We start from the raw sequence: 5876 nt of genomic DNA, 5'->3' as shown, positions 1-5876 counted from the left end.
TTGGGTAGCCCATAATTCATTTGTACTTTTGTCTGTAGAAAACCGTTCTGCATTTGAAATATGTGGTGTTGAAGTAGAAGTATAGCAGGGTGCAAGTATGTTCAGTGGTAAAACTCGCTGTAGTCATTTTCTGAGAGCCTCCACTGCTTCGATTATAGGTACCGGTACACAGGTGAAAATTACGCTGTCCTTTGATGTCATCTAAGTTTGCAGATCTTGTTGGTTCACTTGGTTTTTGATGTGATGCAATGTGTTCCCACAAGTGGGTCTAAGATAGTGGTGAGGTGTTTGACAATGTTGTAAATGGCTGAGGTTATGCTGCTAACAATGGGTCTTAGTGGGACTTCATAAGTGTATATTTACAGGGTGTAGTTTCCCCAGGGTGAAAGTAGTTTAGTGTTTCTGCCATGCTATGATGATGTATAGTGGCCACGTAAATACCGCGGTTCTGCTTGCTTTCCAGTGTTGTGCTGTACTTATTTGCATGCAGGGACTGACAGGTCAGTCTGATGATAATATTTAAGCTGCCTTTTGGCGTAACCATGCACTTTAAAAAAAATAGTTCATCATTATAACCAAAAGCAGTCTATTTCCTCCCCTGCAGTCTCTCTGTCTCATTTAGCTCTCTTTTCAGATATGGCTCCATCCTTTCATTAAAGCATGTGGCCAGTTTAACGTAAGCTTTAATAATACATGGAGGTAAAACCTGTGATATGCTGCTTGCTCTAAAAGCTCCCAAGCTTTCATTTCAGATTAGAACTTCTTTCACAATTTCTGGTGCTTTCAAGTTTGGAAAGTCATTTGTTGAAAATTTAAAGGGGTATGGGAGATGCTGGCATCTGCAATTACAAAAAAGATCCCAACATTAGGACTTTGTTACACGCGATCTTAGATTCATTTATTTGATACCAGCCTCTAAACTATTTCTTTGCCTCTTTCCCCCCTCTTTCCCTTTAAGGCTGAATAAATGTATGATATGAGTGTGACTTCGGATTGATGGATCCTGAAAGTGCCCGAAGGCAACTATTTCAACTTACAAGTCTTTCTGTGTTCTGCACCCAGCTTTCCTATCATTTGGAAGAAGACACCATCTCTACATGCATAATGATGCTGGGAGACTTCAACCTTGTTTTGTTTTGGGGTTTTTTTCCATTGGTTTTCACCACCACTCTGCTTTTGCTGGACCTCCTAGAGATACACAATGACTGCAGTGTGGGTGGGTGTGTGTATCTAACCTAATTTGCCTCAAACGCACTCCCCTCACTGGGAAAGAATTATGTTTTCAGCTGAACCAGGCCTGTGTTGTTAAGATGCAGAGCTCCCCTCTGCTATCCCTTAGTATTGTGAGGAGGGTATAATATGTTGTACCTCATTAGCAGGCAGACTGTGAGATGGTCAGTATGCTGCTTATACCTTAACCACCTGTGTTTATTTTAAGGTAAGATGTGCTTTATTTATCTCCATGCTGCAAAATTTCTTAACGCTCTTTATGTCCGTGTAAGCAACTGTTTGTAAAACCTCTTCATATAGAATCTCAGTTAGCTATCAGGCTGTATTAGTTAGTATGCAGTAGCAGTGGATCCTGATTACAGTGGTGATTGATGTAGCCCTGTACATGATCTTAGAGCTGTCTGCCACAATGGATCAGCCGTTGCTTACATGCTATTTCCTCATCATCTACCACATCCTCTTTCTCCTCTTCTTCCACGTCTTTTCTTCTTCCTCCCACTCCTTGTTTGTTGACTCTTTTCTGTCTGATTCCATAATCTTTGCTCGGAGGAAATGCAAAAACCTTAATGTGATTCATGAGGCAGTGCTTGAGCTCTTGAGTGCTTCTGTGATGGCTCAGGTGGTAGCAGTGAAAACAGTTATGACCTTGCTGAGTGATTAAAAGCCTCTCTTTTACTTCTGAATTCAGTCTATCAAGAAAAATTAATTTACTTGAACTGATTAAAAAAAAACCTTATTAAGCAGAAAACTTTGCTTCTCCCTGTCAAATAAATCTGAGGTTTAGACTGTGGCTTTGATAAAAACCATTTGGAAGATAACTTTGGGAAGCTGGAGCTTTACATGTTTGTATATTTGACTTTTGAATGTGTAATGTAAGTAATGCATTATTATTATTATTATTATTATTATTATTATTATTATTATTATTATTATTACTCCAGTTCTCCTTTTGGACATTCAAAGCTCTTCTTTGGATGTTAGGTGCCTTTTGTTCTGTTCTCTGTTAACAATGCTTCCAGATGGTATTACATGTTGGATCAAAACCAAACTGTGCTTTTTTGCATTCACAAAAGCAGCCCCAAATCATTACAGACCCTCCACCATGTTTTACAGATGACAGATGACTGTAGACCCTGTTGTATCTCCCTCCTGGCTTCCTCTGTACATATTGAAGAATCAGACAGTTCAAATTTGGATTCATCTCTCCATGATACCTGTTGCCATTGATTTTCAGTCCTGTTCCTGTTCATTCTTTTCTCCTTGTTTCCCTTCCTTAAGATTTGCTTTTTGACAGCTGTCCTTCCACTGAGATCATTTCTGATGAGGCTTCAGTTAACAGTAGATAGCTCTCAGTCGTTCCCCCTCTTTCTTAAGGATATGACTTTCAGATACTGTTCACCTGCTGTAGATAGTTTATTTTAAGGGTTGACATGTCTTCTTGAATGTTTTAAGGATAAACCGCACACCATGCCAAGACATGCCAAGTTTGAAGCTGATAGTTCTTCGGGAATCACTTCTTAGGTACAAAAATCCTATTTTATGCCTGTCAAAGTGTGTTTTATTTTCTAAGAATCATGTTTTATAGATTCAGCTAAAGAAACGGGTTTAGTTTCTGTGTTAGGCTGCTAGTAACAAAGTGCCTAAAAATAAAACTGGTTTAAAACCAGTTCCTTGATAAGTTGTCTTTTATGTGTGAAGACAAGATTAGTTCATCCCTTGAGTTAAGTGTCTTTTTTATGTGTGAATGAGTCACAGGTCAGTTTTAAGTAAATTAAACAAAAAAAAATTTAAATTCCAGGTACAAGGACTAGACTGAGAATTGATGAAAAGACCTTCAGAAAGCCTGAAAAACTGCTGCTCAAGCCCACTTTAAAACAAGCGTGCCTCATTGTAAGTGTGATTTAAAGAAATGGCTCAAGAGTTTTCTACGGCATTATAGACAAGACATAAAAACAAACACTGAATACTACAGACTAACATATAATTCCACATTTCTAAAGAAAGGTGGTACACAGAGGTATTTATTAACACCGATCTCATCCCAAAGTTAAAAAAAGGAAAAAGATGGTCAAAAAAGAGACAAACCACATTCTCAAAATATTACAGCATTTTATGGTAGAAGAAGTAAACTCTCTAAACTTGCTTGATGCAGTCCAGCTCGCTGTCAGCTACTTGAAACATTTGACACTGTATATAAAAGGCAACGGAGACCCTGAACTGTTGAGCAAATGAAATGATATATCAAAGAATAAGAAACATTTCACTTTTAGAAAGATTTGAAGGTTATGCAACACAGTGGTAAACGGGCCCTGCTTCAAGTTTTACAAACATGTTGCCAGCATTCAATTCAAAATGTGAAAACATTTAAAAAACAAAACAAGAAATCTCTATTTTGCTATTATCGTGGGATTGGGATCGAATGAATTACTAGCATTAACCAACACATGCATTCTGTTTCACTTCTAATTTCGCTTCTTTTAATAAATGGGTTGTAGTAATGTTTATGAATTGACCATGATTACTGTCAATAACATCCATCAATTCAATACCACAGTGATTCACTCATTAAGAACTTTTAATAGTTCTACGGCATAAGAAAGAAGAATCTAGTGGACATCTTGTGACCTGTGCCATTCATTGTGATGCCAAAACACACTGTCACATTCTTTATTTACCTGGTAGCGGTGCTATTGCCATGAAAGTACCTTTATCTACATGTTAAATTTACTGTGAGAGAGGCTTGAAAACTAATCATCTCAGTTCACTCTTACACAGATGCAGTCCTGATGCTAAAGAGCTGTTCAGCATGGTACCAGCACAGACTGTGATCAGAACCTGCCATGAATACGTGATGGTAGGGCAAAAACGCGGGGGATTGGGTGATCTATCAAAGACTTGATGCTCTTCCAAAAAGGAGTCAGTAATGGCACCTCTGATAGGTGTTTCTTCTTTCACCCTTCTTAAATGTGCGCATGTTTTTATGTGAGACCTTAAAAGGGCAAGTGGAGGTGACTGATTACCTCGGCTTGCTCTGTTTAATCGAATGCAGACTATGTGCCTGTGGCTAGGACAGTTCTGTGCTGGCACACACAGCCCATCAGTGGCTTGTGTATAGCATTCAGCTATTTGGAGTAATTGCAGTGAAAATATTTTTTCCCCTCTTTCAGAGATACAAAAGCCGTTGATCCGCCTAAGGGTGCAAACAATCTTCTGCAATCTGACTTCTGATTGGTAATCTAGCTCCTTCTCCTGGTGTCCCCCCGACCCACCCAACCTAACACCCCCCTTTTGCAATTCTTTCAGGATCCTCATTTCTCTTTCGTGCCAGTGGCTGTCCTTATATTCTTCTCCCTCTGTCTTCTAAGAGTGTGAAGGAAATATTTTTGGAACAGGTGTAAGATCATTTACACCTCTGCAGTGGAGAGGAAGAAGCAGCAAAGGCAGCATACACAAGGTTATTAGAAATAAGCAGAGTTTTTGCTAGTTGGCAAAAATATGTGAGTGGTTGAGGTATAATTTTTAGCTCTGTTAGGAGCTAAGGAGTTATTAAAAGGAACGAGAGTTCTGATACAAAAGCTTTGACTAAACCACATTCCTGGCTTGTCAGCAAAATAAATTATAAAAATAATAAATGCATCAGCACTGAAATATTAATCACAGGATATTCATTAGGTTTTCCAGACAGAAGACATTTGGGTCGTGCTAGGTGTAAATAATAAAATGAATGGCCGTGAATGCTGGGGCACTGTCACAATGTCGAGCCTCACTGGAACATTTGAAGAGAACAGAGCCCTTCATTAATGATACTAGTACTGCGATTACTCCGTGACAAGTCAAAACCATCTTTTCTTGGCCTGCGAAAGATCAGCTTAACAAATTAATTCTCAACAGGTGGCTCACGCACACATTGCAGCCTTCTCACTAGGCCGATTATTTTTAGATTTTAGTTTGATGTTTGTGCTTTTTTTTTTTTTAATTTTACAAGGGGGTCCTGCCTAGTGCGAGTGAGATGGAAGCTAATGAACTGCCCAGTGCTCTGATCCTGGATTCAATAGCTACTCATGTGGCAATTTTGCAAAATTCATTGTTAATATCAGGGACGGCTGGTATGAATGGGCGGACGAGCTAAGCTCTCCCTATCCTTTTTAATAAAAAATAAATATATATATATTTGTATATATGTCTAAAATCGTCTTAGAACAGATTGCTAAAACGTTGGTGTAACAAAGTGCAGCAAAACACCAAGTCGTCCAAAGGAAAAAAAAAAAAGACAAACACAGGATTTAGCTACATGAGCTAAATTTTTACAGCCCATGCTCCGCAGCATCATCCACCATTCATCTTCATAGAGCAGTGAGTGACAGGTGTCAGTCAGGTCACGCCCCTTTGATTTGGTGACCGTTTGGGCTAGTTCAGCCCAGAGGCGGGAACTTTGGCGAAGGAGTCTTCTGTGAGAGTCTCGAAGGCGAAATCAATATGGCGGCACCGGTGAGCATTAGCAAGAACGAAGTGGATTATTTATGTAGTCGTCCATTTCCTTCTGTCTTTGGAGGAAAAAGTGTAAGTGAAGAGAATGGGACCACATCATCCAAACGATGTTCAAATAACACAAAGGGACAAACGACAGAATTATAAATTTTGTGTTA

The sequence above is a fragment of the Pundamilia nyererei genome, unplaced genomic scaffold, assembly GCF_000239375.1.
Source record: "Pundamilia nyererei isolate P.nyererei 1_Seehausen unplaced genomic scaffold, PunNye1.0 scaffold00026, whole genome shotgun sequence".
Taxonomy (NCBI): domain Eukaryota; kingdom Metazoa; phylum Chordata; class Actinopteri; order Cichliformes; family Cichlidae; genus Pundamilia; species Pundamilia nyererei.
The sequence above is the reverse complement of the archived record's forward strand: the minus strand, read 5'-3'. Positions refer to the sequence as shown.